This window comes from Tenrec ecaudatus, chromosome 9 (genome assembly GCF_050624435.1).
Source record: "Tenrec ecaudatus isolate mTenEca1 chromosome 9, mTenEca1.hap1, whole genome shotgun sequence".
NCBI lineage: Eukaryota > Metazoa > Chordata > Mammalia > Afrosoricida > Tenrecidae > Tenrec > Tenrec ecaudatus.
The window spans coordinates 71,368,423-71,384,045 of NC_134538.1; the positions used below are offsets into that span (position 1 = coordinate 71,368,423).

Here is a 15,623-nt window from a genome sequence, read left to right on the forward strand (position 1 = left end):
TTAATTAACTTTATTTATGTTATCTATATAAATATATACAAAATTATTAGTGTCCTGGTTTTGTTTCTCTAGAGAACCCCGTCTAACACCCAAGGGATATCTTTGCTGATGTCAAATGGATCTTGACTCAAAGCAGAGAATGCCAGAGAGATGTTTGCTTGTGTTTTATTGACTATGCCATGGCATTTGATTGTGAGATCATAACCAATTATGGATAATCTTGAGAAGAGTGGGAATTCTAGCACTCTTCGTTGGGCACATGAGGAGCTAGCACATGGATCCAGAGGTAGTTATCCAAAGAGAATAAGGGACTACTGTATGGTTTAAATCAGGAAAAGTGTGTATTGAGGTTGTATCCTCTCACCATACTGATTCAATTTGTATGTTGAGCAGATAATCAGAGAAACTGGATTATATGAAGAATAAGGCATCAATACTGGAGGAAAGCTCATTAACAACCTGAACTCTACACTTGATGTAAGCTTGCTTGCTAAAAATAAAGAGGACTTAAAGACTTGCTGATGTAGATCAGAGATTGCGGTCTTCAGTGTGGATTATGACGATGTAAAGGAGACCAAAATCCTCACATCTGGACCAACAGGTCATGATAGAGAAATGGTTGAAATTGTCAAGGATTTCTTCTTGCTTTGATCCTTAATCTATGCACATGGAAGCAGCAGTCAAGAAATCAAAGGACAAATTGCATTGGGTAAGTCTGTAATACAAAGCTTCTTTAAAGTGTTGACAAGCAAGGAGGTTACGTTGAGGTCTGAGGTACACCTGCCCCAAGCCATGGTGTTTTCACTTGCCTCATATACATGTTAAAGTTAGATATAAAATAAGAAAGATTGAAGAATCTTCTATATTTGAATCACGGTGCTGGTGAAGACTATCGAAAATACCATGGACTGCCAAAAGAACCCAACTGTCTTGGAAGAAGTACAGCCAGAATGCACCTTAGAGGCAAGGATGGCCAGACTTTAGGGCATCTACTTTGGAAATACTGTCAGGAGATAACAGTCCCTAGAGAAGGACATCATGCTTGGCAAAGTAGAGGGGCAGTGACACAGAGGAAGGTCATCAATGAGATGGATTGACAGGGTAGCTGCAGAAATGGGCTCAACTTCTTTGAGAAGACACCAAATAGTGATGACGCCAGTGTAGCCGGAGGGCCTGGAGACCACGGACCCAAGAGCAAGGAGCTCACAGCAGTTTCTGCGGAGGCTTCAGCAGCGGCTTTTGAGGTAGTTGGGGCCATGGGTGAGGCCGCTGAGTTCTAGACAAGGAGTGGCTCCCTGTCACCAAGATGGATCCTCTTGTCAAGGACATGAAGATCAAATCCCTGGAGGAGCTCTATCTGTTCTCCCTGCCCATCACAGGGAGTCTAAGATCACTGACTTCTCCCTGGGGCTGGCCCTCAAGGACGAGGTCCTAAAGATCATGTCTGTGCAGAAGCAGACCCGAGCTGGCCAGCAGACCTGGTTCAAGGCCTTTATTGCCATCAGGGACTACAATGGCAAATGGGGTACTTGTGGCCCACCAAAAAGATTGAACAGCTTGCTAATAATGTAAATTAAATCCTTGCAGAGGTGGGACCATGCAATAAGATATATGGAACTCTAACCAGAAGATCAATCAGTTTTGCTATCCTGCTAGGCTTAAAATGGGCTATCCTAGAGGCAGAAAAGGGGGCCTTACTATACCAAGAAGGAGAGATGGGAGTGGAGCATGTCCTTTTAATCTGGAGTCCCTATGCTAAGAACCTCCTAGACCCAATAGAGAGCTGTGACACTAGAAACAGTGCAAGATGGAAAGAAAGCATGCTAACCCTCCTCATTCTAACTCATCTTCCTCTTAACTTACGGTCAAATTATAAATGTGATAACTGATGCTTTGTAACTATGCCAGGTATTAGTCCTGATCCCACCCCAACCAAAAATGCTGCAAGAATTTTTCCCATGAATTTTGTGCCACATTGAGGTAAAAATATAGAGATGAATTCACAAAGTAGTCTTTTATTTGACTTATACTTAAGACTTTCTCCCAAATATAGACATAGGTGGGGGGGTGGGGGGGTGGAGGGAAGCATTCCATTTTCTTGATGCAGGCATCTTCAAGTAAACATCACTGAAAATTTCCTCTTAGGGCTTTTATTAGATAAAAAGAATCAGGAAACTAGTCTCTGAATATGTGTGTATGTGTATACAAACACACACACACACACACACACACTTCTTTAAATGAGTCAAGGAATGGCTTACAGCGGGCCATGAGGTTTTGTGAATAATGGATCCCTGGTCACACTGTCTTGTAAGCATTGGACTGAAAGGTCAGTGGTTCAAACCAGCCACTCCGAAGGAGAAAGATGAGGCTGTCTGCTCAAGGAATGATTTACAACTCCAGAAACACTCTGCAGTGCATGGCATGGGGGTGTGGGCATGTCTGACCTCCTCTAGCTTCCCTACTGCCACAGGCAGGACTTAGACAAGCCTTCACCCTCCATCCTTCTTTACCCTATTATGACACCAACCATTCCTCCCACGGCACTTTACTTCTATGCTGGGCTCGATAATCCATTGCAATAGCCACACAGAGCTCACAGATAATACAATTATGGGCCTTTATTAGGGAAGTTAATAGGTTACACGTCAGGATCAATAAACAGGTTACAGTTGTTGGTCCACACCACCACTGCTCCTCAGTCAGCAGCTAAGAGTTTCTGGTCCTCAGCCTCTCAGTCATGTTGTCCCTTGTATGTGCCTCCTTCTGGAGACCAGAAAGCTCACCTGTCACTCTGCCTTACAGTCCTATCGTCTGGTCACTGTTTCCCTGTTCTATCTCATGGTTTCTGTACCATTGCTTCCATTCCACTGTCTCTGGTGTCTCTGGTCTTGGCCTCTGCCACAACAGATAGAGATATCAAATGTGGTCTTCTTCCAGTGGTCCTGGGGTTTCCCTGTGTCCCTGGCTTTAATATACAGAGGAACAGCTTTGATAGAGGTCTTTTAGCAGATTGCAGCAAAGAAAGGATGTGATTTGGTTCACAAACTCTGCCAAAGCCAGAAATTAATCCCACCTAAATCTTGTCCCCATTAACATAGTAGAGAATTCCTTCAAAATAAGATTATAGCCAAAGGCACAGAGTCCAGAATTAGAATACGTCACATAGGAATCATGGCTAAGAGAACCATATTAATTGACCACTGTGCTATCTTATTAATGTTCTCTATTTGACTTCTCTGAGTTCTAATATCCATTGCAATGGCTACACAGAATTGACAAACAAAATTCACGATTAAAGAGTTTATTAAGGAAGTTTACAAGTCATAATGCCAGTGAAAAATGCTCATGATAGTTGTTGATCAGGACATGTTACCAAGTTCATTGAGGTCTGTTAATAAATGCCCAAAGGGATATTCCAGTCTGCTCACAGCCGCAACCTGAAGGCATTCAGCTCAAGCTCCATGAGTCAGCAGGCCCAGAGGTACCCCAGCCTCCTGCACTAAAGCACTCAGCTTTACTGGCCCCTTGGCTGGGAAGTCCCCTACTCTGTCCCATGCTCTGGCGCCTGGTTCTGCTGCTGCTGCTCTGATGTCCTGTCGTCTGGATCCAGGAGGCTGACTGAGCAGGGATCTTGGATCCAAAGGATGAGCTCCTCTTAGGTCTTGCTAGCAATGAGGACCCCCCCCCCCCCCGCTTCCCCTTGCTTCTCAGAGGGTGCATTTTATACAAAGCAGGATGGCAATCACAATATTGTGATTAACAACTGAAACAAGAATTTACAGGTGAATCCTATCACTAACTTCCCCCACTTCCTTACTAGATCATGCAGAAAAGATCATTTGATGGATGTTAGAGGCTTTGGCTAGAAGAACCACATTAAGTAATTCATCAACTCTGAAACTACATCTCACTTTATATAGAATCAACTCCTGGCAATGGGCTTTATCATAGCAGGCTACAGATCCGTTGTCAACTGAGGACATATATGTGGAACATCTATGTTCAACATACCGCCATCCAGTTGTTTCTTACTCCTAGTGACCCTATAGGACAGAGGAGAACTGCCCCTGTGGGTTTCTGAGGCTGACATTCTTTATGGGAGTAGAAGGCTCATCTCTCTTCCATGGAGCAGATGGTGGTGTTGAACTGCTGACCTGTGGTTAGCAGCTGAAGGTAACCCACTGGTAGGAAGACTCCATGTGTTCAACATAGTAAACCAAACTCACTGCCATCAAGATGATTTTATTTCATAGTGACCCTATGGCACTGGGTAGAACTGCCTCATGTGGGATTCCAAGACTGTAACTCTTTACAGGAGTAGAAAGCCTCATCTTTCTCCCAAGGAATGGCTGGTAGGTTTGATTAGCAACCCAATCATAACCACTACACCACCTGATGGTATAAGTTGCTTTTACAGAACAAGAGGAAAGTCCAGTATGTTTTCTAGAAACTCTTTCCTCTACCCTGCACCATAGGAAAAAAAACCCCAAAACTCTCATCTACAATTTTAAAGCAAATAGCTATGGTTTTCACTTTAACTCATTTTTCATCTCTAAGATAATAACCCATACTAGAGAGTCCAAAATCAACTTGATGGCAGTGAGTTTTTTGAGCTAGAGAATTGAAACATTTTCTCAGTTTAACATAAGAACATGTGCTTCTTTTCCTCTCAACAAAATGAACTTCTGTTGTGGAGAGTAAAGTGTTGAACTAATTCTCTCTCCACTGGCAATACTATACACAGCAGCCTTCTCCAATCGTTCATTCCCCATGGCTGCCCTGCCCTGTTTATTCCCACCGAGGCCCTCCCAACTCCTCTCACAAGGTCATTGACAGATGTCTGCAAAGGAAAGGACATTGATCTTAAAAAAACAAACAAACAAAAACCTCAGACTCTCCTATTATAGGCTTTAAACAATTTTTTAATCTCAATAGTGCACCAACTAATTTTGAAGAAAATTCTTTTTTTTTTTTGCTGGTGAAGGTGAAGGTCTGAAGAAAATTCTTGCCAACAACACATACTCTATGTTCTACTATGTCACATATGAAGAGAACATAAAGATTAACATAGTATTTCCTTGAACAAATTACTGACCTGTGACCCATAATGTAAAAATCTCATGCTTAAAGTAACTACTTTATTCAGAACCTTGATTTTCCTTATCTTTTAAAAACTTAAAACAGAAAGGAAATCATTAAAGACACTCAGAACACGAAAGAATCCATTGTATGATGCTAGTGAAGATAAAAATGACCATAAAAGTAAAGTTGAATGTGTGCCAGCAGTGTAATTACCACACCCAAACTCAAGCTCAATACCATTGAGTCAGTGCTGACTCACAGTGACCGCATGTGGTTTCCGAGGCTGTCACTGTTTATGGGAGTAGAAAACCCAGTTAGTCTCTCTTGGAGCTGCTGGTAGTTTTGAACTACCAGCCATTTGGATTACAGATCAATGCAGAACCACTATACCACCAGGGCTTCAGGATAACTGAAGTATCTAAAATGGCATCTAACATGTTTCTGGCTTATTTTCTGATCCAGCCTAATAACAATTTAAAGGGTCAGGTAACCCCAATAGGTTAATAATTTAGTAAAAACAGTTTTAATAAATGCTTAGCTTGATTTTGCCCTCGGTGCAAATGAAATAGTAACTGACAGTCAAAGCGGCCCTTTTGTGTCAGTACTAATAGATTGTGCAGAAACAGGTATGAAGGAAAGTTTGAGAACGATGGACTTGTTCATTGTTTGGGTGGATCTGTAAAAACAATGCTGACTCAAAGGCCGCCAAGTGGACAGCTGCAGAGGCTGTGCCCAGTGGAAACACTAAGCAGGCATCAGCGTCAATAATAAACAAAGCAGATACACAAAGCTTGATGAGAGTGAATCACTGCCTATAAGGATGTAACAATGGCATGGTGGGGGCACGCTAACTGCCTCCAACTTCACAAAGGGGAAGGAAAATCATTGTCGGAATCAATTGTCCAAGGCTGATTCCAATGAGGCAGAGGTCAGGCGTACTCCCATCCTTCAACCTTTTCAGCAATTCTGCACCAGCTGTCCTTCCCACTATGTCTACATCTCAGCTGGTCTTCTCTGCTGGGGTGTAGAATTCATTGCAATGGCCACACAGAGCTCACAGATGATACTAACAATTACAGGGTTTACTAAGAGTAACTGGTTACAAGTCAAGATCAGAAGCACTCAGGATACATTCTTTGGTCAGGACATCCTTCTGGTAGGCATGCCAATAAGTACCTGGAGGCAACTCACTCCTGAGAGCAAGTCACCTGCCTGAAGGTGCTTAGCCTTCTCATCCTGAGACCCAGGAAGTCTGGAGCTTTGGCTCAGACTGGTCTGGCTCTGTTGCTGCCGTTTCTCTGCCACTGTTGCTTGCTGACTCTCACCTTCAGTTGCAGCTCCTTCTCAGTCTCCTCGATCTAGGAGGTTCTCAGCACAGTGATCCCAAGAGCCAAGGGTGTGCTGCTGCACTCCTGGCTCCTCTTGGTGGTGGCTGTCAGGTACCTCTTTCTGCTCTGGGACAAACACTGTTTTAAGCCTAGCAGAATGGCAAAACTGACCAATCCCCTTATTAAGACTCCACACACCTGATTTGCAGGCTCTAATCCTTCAAGGGCTCCATGCAATTTATTTAAGTTATCCAGTCCCCTCGGTGGGTCACAAGCATAGTCTCACCTGGTCATTTGATATTCAAACTCACTACCATCCAGTCAATCCAGAGACACCCCACCACCACCACTACTCTGTGGATTTCTGAGGCTGTAACTGTTTATGGGAGTACAAAGCCCAGTCGTTCTCTCATGGAACTGCTAGTGGTATTGAACTGGCAACCATGCCAATGACCGTACCTTTACTGCTCACCGATCCTGACTTATGGCAACTTGTTAACTTTCCTAACGTTGTTAAGTTCCATCAAGGTGGTTCCATGGCGACCCTATGTACAACAGAAGAAACACGGCCTGGTCCTGCACCATCCTCATGATTGTTCCTATTCTTGAGCCCACTGTTGCAGCCACTATGCCAGTCCATCTCATTAAGGCCTTTCCTGTTTTTTCACTGTCTCTCCACTTTACCAAGAATGATATTATTTTCCAGGGACTGGTCTCTCCTGATAACATATCCAAAGTATGTGAGATGACATCTAGCCATACTTGTTGCGAAGGAGCATCTGGCTGTACTTCTTCCAAAACACATTTGTTTATTCTTCTGGCAGTCTAAGGTGCTCAATCAGTATTCTTCTCCAGCACCATAATTCAAATGCATTGATTCATCTTCCGATTCCATGCCCAATGTTCAATGTCTATGAGGCAACTGAAATTACCATGGCTTGGGTCAGATGCACCTGAGTCCTTAAAGTAACTTCTCTGCTTTTCCACACTCTAAAGAGATTTTGTGCAGCAGATTTACCCAGTGCAGTGTGTTATTTGATCTCTTGACTGCTGCTTCCATGAGCATGGATTATGGATCCCAGCAAGATGAAATCTTTGACAATTTCAATGTTTTCTTTTTTTACTATGATGAAGCAACTTACTGGCCCAGTTGTGCAAATTTTTATTTTATTTTTTTAGAGTTGCAATTCATATTGACTGCTGCATCCTGAATCCACATTAGCAAATGCTTCAAGTCATCCACAATTTCAGAAAGCAAGGTTGTGCCATCTGCATATCTCAGGTTGATAATTAACCTTCTTCCAATCCTGGTGCCACATTCTTCAGATAATCCATTTGCCCAGATGTAATAAGTATGGCAAGAGGATGCAACCTTAACACACACCTTTCCTGATCTTAAACAATGCAGTATTTCCTTTTTCTATTCAAATAACTGCATCTTGATCCATGTACAAGTTCTGCACAATGAAGTGTACTGGAATTCCCATTCTTCCCAAGACTATCCATAGTTTGTTATGATCCACAGAGTCAAAAGCCTTTGCATAGTCAATAAAACAAAGTAAACATCTTTCTGGTATTCTCGGCTTTGAGCCAAGATCCATCTGACGTCAGCAATGATATCCCTTGTTCCACTTCCCTATTAAGACCCTTAATTGTGAGTGTAGTCTGTGAGTTCTGTGTGGCCATTGCAATGACTCACTGGACCCAGCAGAGAAGAGTGCTATGGGAAGGACAGTCGGTGTCAGATAGATAAGGAAAGATGGAGAGGAGAGGCATGTCTGACCTGAGTTTTGTGGCAAGAGGGAAACCAGAGGTGGTTAGATGTGGCCTTTCCTTGCTGTTGTTTTTGCAGTGGCCTTGTATAAGAGTATACCAAAGCCTCACAGCGTTTCCTAGATCACCTCTTTATAGAAAGAGATTGCTAAGATTTTTTCTTTTTTGGCAAGCTTTCTTTTTTCTCCTGTGGAGCTGCTAGTGGGTTTGAACCAATAACAAATCTGTTTGCAGCCAAGCACTTAACTGTTTCTTTTTTTTTTTCTGCACTTAACTGTTTCATTAACTGAATCTTTCTTATTCTCTTTCATGTAGGACTTCAAAATGTTCATGAGAAAATCCCATCATATTTCCATTCCATTTTTCCACAAATCTCCCATTCTAGTCAGTAAGTTCCTTGAGGGTAGGAATGATGTCTTTTAATGTGCTCTGAAAGTACTGAGCCCAGTCAGCACCTTGTATATAAATAAATAGCTAAGGAATAAATAAAATACAATCTTGGTTTCTTTAAAAGATAGTGAAGACAAACAATGACTAAACTAACAAATAAAGGTGTTCAGAGTAAATTATTTGCACAGACACAAAACATATGACTTGGTTATATCTTTTTTGTTGTTGTTTTATCTTTTAGGAGCCCCTCCTTAAAAAAAAATCATGGTTCTATAACACCCACCCCCACCCCAGTGACGAACAACAGAAACATGGGTGAAGGGAGACAGCGGATGGTGTAAAATATGAAAATAATAATAATTTATAATTCATCAAAGGTTCATGAAGGTGGGGAGGCAGGGGAGGGAGGAAAAACTATGAGCTGATATCAAGGACTCAAGTAGAAAGAAAATGGTTTCAAAAGGATGATGGCAACATATGTACAAATATGCTTGACACAATGGATGTAGGGATTGTTATAAGAGGTGTAAGAGCCCCCAATAAAATTACTTTAAAAATTAGAACTTTACAGGAGTAAAAGGTGCATTTATAACAAGCTTAGAAATTGGGCTTCAGAGTTGTAGAAATATAAGGAATTTAACAGTATGCTTCACTTACAAACGTTTTTCCTTGACACGCATTACAAGAGAAACTGCTCATATGACTACAAAAGATGTGTTGTTCATAGCTAGTGTTAACTCAAAGCAAATATGTTCTTCAACTTTGAGCCTCAATGTTTCATATACTTTCTTTGCATTAGCATTGGAATTACTTACATTTTCTATTATTTTTATTAAATACATTCACAAATATTTATTGAGTTTATCTACTGTGTGCCAGGGGCTGATTTAAATGATGGGAATATAACAAAGAGCAACCCCAAATCACTGCACTTTGGAAGTTTCATTCCTGGAATGGAGACAAATAATGAAGACAAATTGATGAAGCACACGATAAACTAGATAATGTTACGTGCTAATGCAAGAAAAAGGCAGAGACAGGTGGAAAGGAAATGCAGTAAAGGTGTGGAATTTTAGATAGGGTGGCCAAGGACGCCTCAATGAGAAGTTAACATTTAGGTAAATTCCAGGAGGTAAAATGAATGAGTAAGTTGCATGAAGGCACCCTTGGTGATGCAGTGAACTGCTAACCACGAGGTTAATGGTTCAAATCCACCAACCTCTGCAAGAGTCACTGTGAGTCAATTGACTCCAGGGGAATGATTTTTTTTTTTTTTTTTAGATTTTGGAGTTCTGTGATTATCTGGGAGAAAGAATATTCCAGGACAGAGGATCACGGTGCCTCCTTGAGCTATTTTGAGGTGAGACTGTACCAGGCATAATCACAGATTACCCAAGGGGCAGGATCCCTGGTTGCACAGTGGTTAAGCACTTGGCTGTCAACCAGCTGGTTAGCAGTTCAAACTCACCAATCTCTCTCTGGAGAAAGATGAGGCAGCTTGCCTCCATAAAAATGTACAGTTCTGCTGTTGCAATGAGTCAGAATTGACTCCATGGGAAAAGGTTTGACTTTTTTTAGGTTTCCAAGGTGACCAGAGGGTCTGGAAAAAGGCAAAGGGAGTGAATTAGAGAGGAATAAGATCCAAGAAGTGATAGGGCAGTAGGTCACAAAGAACTTCACAGATAAGGACACCACTGGAATGTTTTGAGAAAATGAGTGATATGATCTGATGTTTTACTTTGGACCACTGAGTTTTAAGCGTCATTCTGACAAGAGATTAACCACTTGAACTAGATGACTAGTGTTAGTGGGAAACTGCTGGGCTCTAGATATATTTTGAAGATAGAGCTTACACGATTTTCTGACAGAATAAGAGGTAGTTAGTTACCTGATGTGTTTATTAAAATTAAATTTCCAGTTTCTTCCTAATTGATGAAAAATTTTTTAATTCACAGGCTATCACACGGTTCTAAAAGTATGATGGTCCTGATCAGCTTTTCTTTCATTCCTGGTATGTGAAATACACCTCCATTCTCTTTTTTTACCTTCAGTCCTGAAAATACGGCCTTCGGAAGACTGGCATTGCCAAAGGGATCTTGTCATGCGCTTCTTACAGACTGTATAGTTCTTCATTTCCCTTGCTATGCCCTCAAAGCCTAGCCCAGACCCTTGTACATATTAAAAACAACCGCAGCAAACAATCTACTGCCATCTAGTTGATTCCAATTCAATTTATAGGACCCTAAAAAGGGTTTCCAAGACTGTAAATCTTTACAAGAGTGTCTCACTAGGAACATCTAGTGGACTTGGATCCATGGCCTTGCAGTTAGCAGCCCGATGCCTAAACCCCAGCACCACCAAAGATTGTTTGCATAGGACTCTAACTCACAGTGGTTCTCCACACAGGACAACGTGGAACTGCATCATAGGGGTCCCAAGGCTGAAGGCCTCGACAAACAGATGGCCTCAGCTTTCTGTCCTGTCAACACTCACGGCGCCACCACCGCGCCTTGTCAGATGGCATAGTTTGTTGAGTAACAGTCAGCGTCCTTTACATTAAAAACATGTGTTTTCTTGTATTTCGTCCGGAAGCTGTTGCAGTTGGCTTCAGGAAAGATTCGTACTGTAGTGCCCACTCCCATCGATGGATTCCAACTCCCAGAACGGAGCAGAACTGCCCCTGTGGGCTTCCCAAAGTGTAAATCGATGGGAATGGGCGGCTCATCTTTCTCCCACGGAGCTGCTGGCAGTTTTGAACTGCTGTGGTCCAGGTGAGCAGCCCAATGCGACATCACCAGCCTTGAAAAACCCGACGGGGCAATTCCAGAGTCGCTTTGAGTCGAAAAGAGCTTGGTGGTTCTGCGTTTGGTTGTGGTGTGGTGCGGTGGGGGAGTGTTTGTTACCCTGACCCAAAGGTTGCATCTTTACTCCAGCTCAACCGGCCGACTGACTGACTTCCTCCATACAACCGTCAGCGTTGTGTTAGCTTTTCCGCAACCCTGAAAAGGCTGAGGAGAGCCAGCCTGGCGATTCCCAGCGGAGACTTGAGGGTCATGGTACCCTTGTCTAGTGGAGAGCGACGGCGGAGTTAAGCCCCTGAAGAGCTCTCTCGCGTCAAGGCGAATCGCCGGTCCCGAGGCTGCAGCACCTGGGGCGCCCCCGCGCGGGCGACGGCAGACCGGAAGCTCCGAGGCACGGGGCTGCGCGGTGCACGCCGGGAGTTGTAGGCAGGCGAGAGGAGCGGGCGCCCAGAGCCCGGGCCCCGCCGCGCTAGCGCCCCCAGCGGCTCTGTGAAGCGGAGTGTTCGCGCACAGCGGGCGGTGTTTCCTAGCAACGGAGGAGGCGGCAACGTCACGGCGGCGGGATCCAAGCACCGTTGCCCACTGTCGGGCCGCCTTCCACACCTTCCAGCAGCTGCGAGCTGGCCGACACGCCGCGTCCAGCCGGGTATCCTCACGCCCGCATCCGCCCCTAGCATCCCTACCCTGTCCCACGAAGCCGCGCCCGGCCGCCGAGGCCACGGCCGCGAGCCAGCGCCAGAGGCAGCCTGGGCCCCCCGCAGCCCGCCACCCCCGGCCGCGGCGGGACCATGTTGGAGTCGATATGCGTAACGGGTGAGTCCCGAGAAAGGCTGGCTGCGCGGTGCTGGGGTGCTGGGGTGTCGGCCGATGGGGGCCCGGTGGACACTGTCCCCCCGGGCTTCCGGGGGTTGTGGGGCGCAGTCCGGGGACGTGGTCCCCACGTGCAGGTGTAACCGGGTCCTGGAACAGCGGAGGGCTGGCTACGGAGCCGCTGGGCCGCTTGGGCAGCAAAGAGGGAACGGCGCCTTTTCCTTTTGTCAGTCAGCACCAGCCTGAAAACGCTGCAGAATAGAGCGAGGTCCATTCTACGGAGAGAAAGGGGACCGGTCCGACTCATCCAGAACCCAAAGGGTGTTCAGTGAGAGTTCAGACTATGTGGCGCATAGCTGGGCAGTAGTACCCTGCCCTGAGGTTTTGTTTTCCAGAGTGTTCAGGAAAATCAGAGCCCGGCAAAAGAACACGTTTCTAGACATCAGTACTTGCCGTGCGTATGAGGGGGAGTCAAAAAGTATTGCTGCCACACCGCCAGTCCATTGACAGGCACGTGTGTATTCCAAACAAGACGGGCCTCGACGTTTCTCAGCAGTGGCTAGCTGCAGGCAATGTCTCCCAGCAATACCCTTGTCTTAGTCTCCTGGAATGCCTTAAAAAATACCCAATCATTATGGTGGCTTCCAGAGGGATCTGCTGGGCCACAGGAAGCTGAGGAGGCTGTGGTGTTTTGGATTCGAAAAGCGTCATCTTGACAGTTTTTCTTGAAGGACACTGGCAGTCATCAGGGCTTATTGAAACTGCATTGGTGGGAGAAGGGCCAGGAAAGTTGCACTGAGGATGTGTTTTCCACCAAGACAGTCCATTTCCACCCTCTTCATGGAGAGCAAGTGCTGTCCTATGAGAATTTTTTTGTTTTGTTTTGAGAAAGTTTACTCCATCCGCACTGCAGCCCAGATCTTGCCCCTTCAGACTTCTTTTTGTTCCCCAAACTCAAAGAATATTTAAAGGGCACATGATGGAGCCCCTCCGGGACACCCACACTCCCCTTTGACGTGGTGTAAATAGAAGGGTTCTTCAGGGAAGGGTTAGAAACATGGAACCGCTGCCTTCCAAAGTGTGTAGATCTACAGAGAGGATAGGTTTGGAAGCAGTAACTTCACATGTTGACATTTTTGTTTAATAAAGATTTCTGTGATTTTATAGGAATATTTTAAACGTTATCCTCACATATTTGTATATAAAGAGCCCTGGCAATCATTGGTTTCAGTACTCGACTGCTAACCAAAAAATTGAGAGTTCAAACCAATCAGCTCCTCTTATGGAAAAAGATGGGGACTTGGAAAGCCATCGGGGGCAGTTTGATTCTGCCCAATAGAGTTGCTATGTGTTGCAATAGATTAGCTGGTTATGGGTTATATTTGTACAGATCACTTTATTTCTAAGTCAGTGAGACCCATTTGAGATCATGTTATATGTAGTTCATGTTATAGTCTGCTAGACACCAAGTTTAAAACATAGACATTACGATCCTTGGTCTGAACATGTACTTGCCTTTTAGTATATTGTTTTTAACAACTATGAATATTAGCCGATTAGAATCGCTTACATAACACCACAGTAAGTAACTTCCTCGGCTAGTTTTCCAGCATTTGATTCAGTGTGATAATAAGGTTCCATTTACATGATCAAGAATAACAGAAGTAAAACCCAGTAAAGATCAATGCCTAATCTTTAAATTAGGATTAAAATAAGGTCAGAAATACTAACTTTAAGGTATTGCAGTGTCTATTAGACCACCTATGCATCTCTTTTTCATTGTCAAACTAAATTCCTTTCCATTGTAAATAAGTAATATTTATGGTCTTAATTTTACATTATTTCCTGTTATGTTTTATAAAGTATGGAGCTGATTTTATACAGTCACAACATTGCTTTTATTTATCTCATTGTCATTTATATTGGCAGGAAGTGTAGAAGTTACAGGATCCAAGATCTACCAGGACACTTAAATTAGCATTAGATTTATTTAAAATGTGATTTGAATTATATGATATTCTATACACCTATTTATTTGAATATATGATGAAAATATTTCAAATATTTACTAAAAATTACCACACCCTTTTATGTCTTCGCTGGGTCTGTCTCTCAGCCTTGGCACTATTAACGTTTTATACATAACTATCTGTCATTGGGGTTTGACAGGTACTTGTAAAATGTTTAGCAGCATCCCTGGCTGCTAGCTGCCAGTTGTCTGATTCTTGCTGTTGTGGTGACCAACAATGCTTCCAGACATTTCCATGTGGCCACTGGTAGAGAACTACCCTTTTGCAGAAAAGTATAGTTGGATCCTGTCATAGTGTGGCTTATTCGATAAGGATTCAACAACAACATAGATTAAAGTTATTTTCCTAAAGCATAACAATCATGCAGAAAATACAATTATAATCAGTATTAGAAAATGGGTACTCTGACCAAATAACACAAAGTAGAGCTACTCATTCATCATGTAGAGTTGGAAATTTTGAGGTGAAGTAATTTCATAAAATAGTAGATTCATTCCTCTTGCCTTAGCTTCCTTTCCATAATTTAGTGGCAAAACACTCACCTTAGTTGTGAGACAAATCTTGAGATAGTTTGACAATGAATTTCTGTATTACAATAAAAATTCAGATAGCCATGTGAGACAATTCAGGCTCCAACTCTGCAGTCCCTTTAAAATAACTGACCAGAAATTACTCAAAATAGCTTTTACATTTATTTTATATAGCATTGAACTATTTAAAATTGTAGTCCAAAATCTGCATTTCATTGAAATATCAGAAAGCCCAACGTGGTCAGCCAGGAACATGGTAAAGAGAGTTTAGCTGAACGAGTTATGCAATTTCTCCTTCCTTCCATCATTGTACATTGATACTCAAAGAACCCATGGTCTCAGTTAGTAAAAATGCATAAACACATAACATACTTGTTATAGTAGAAGGAATTACTTAAGTTTCTCCAAAATAATTTCTTGTATCGTATCCACCTTTTATTTTATCTAAAATAATGAGAGAACTTCAAAGTTCACAGAAAATTGAATTTTTCTACAAACCTTTTGAAACTTCCTCATAACTGTACATATTGCTTCCTGGTGGAACTAATGATTGGAGGAGTGCAAGGAAGTAAGAACAATAAGTACCGGATGTTACAGGAGGAGTCCTGGATGTACTGTGGGACAAGATCAGGGGTTTAAACTCACCGGCCACGCACTCCAAGGGAGAAAGCGGTCTGCTCCCGGAAGGCCATATAGTCTTTGAAATCCTGTCTGAGATTGCAAGTGACTCAGAGGCTGTGGGCTTGGTTGTTAGTTGTTGGATTTTTGAGGAGGGGGTATATGTTATAGATCCTGCTTGGAAATGGAATCAAATCTAAAATATTTTTTGCCATCTCATTCATAATCTTTTTAAAAGATCATTTGAGACAAGGGAAC

The 15,623-nt window shown here is 43.1% G+C and overlaps 1 protein-coding gene across 1 annotated transcript in view; it reads left to right on the plus strand.

The window, feature by feature from the left end:
* The first annotated feature begins 11,934 nt into the window (after window positions 1-11,934).
* Window positions 11,935-15,623, plus strand: part of MATCAP2 (microtubule associated tyrosine carboxypeptidase 2) — a 52,196-nt gene continuing 48,507 nt past the window's right edge. The window contains exon 1 of the mRNA XM_075558193.1: window positions 11,935-12,190. The gene's annotated coding sequence lies outside the window, so the exon portion shown is untranslated. The remainder of the gene's footprint in view (window positions 12,191-15,623) is intronic.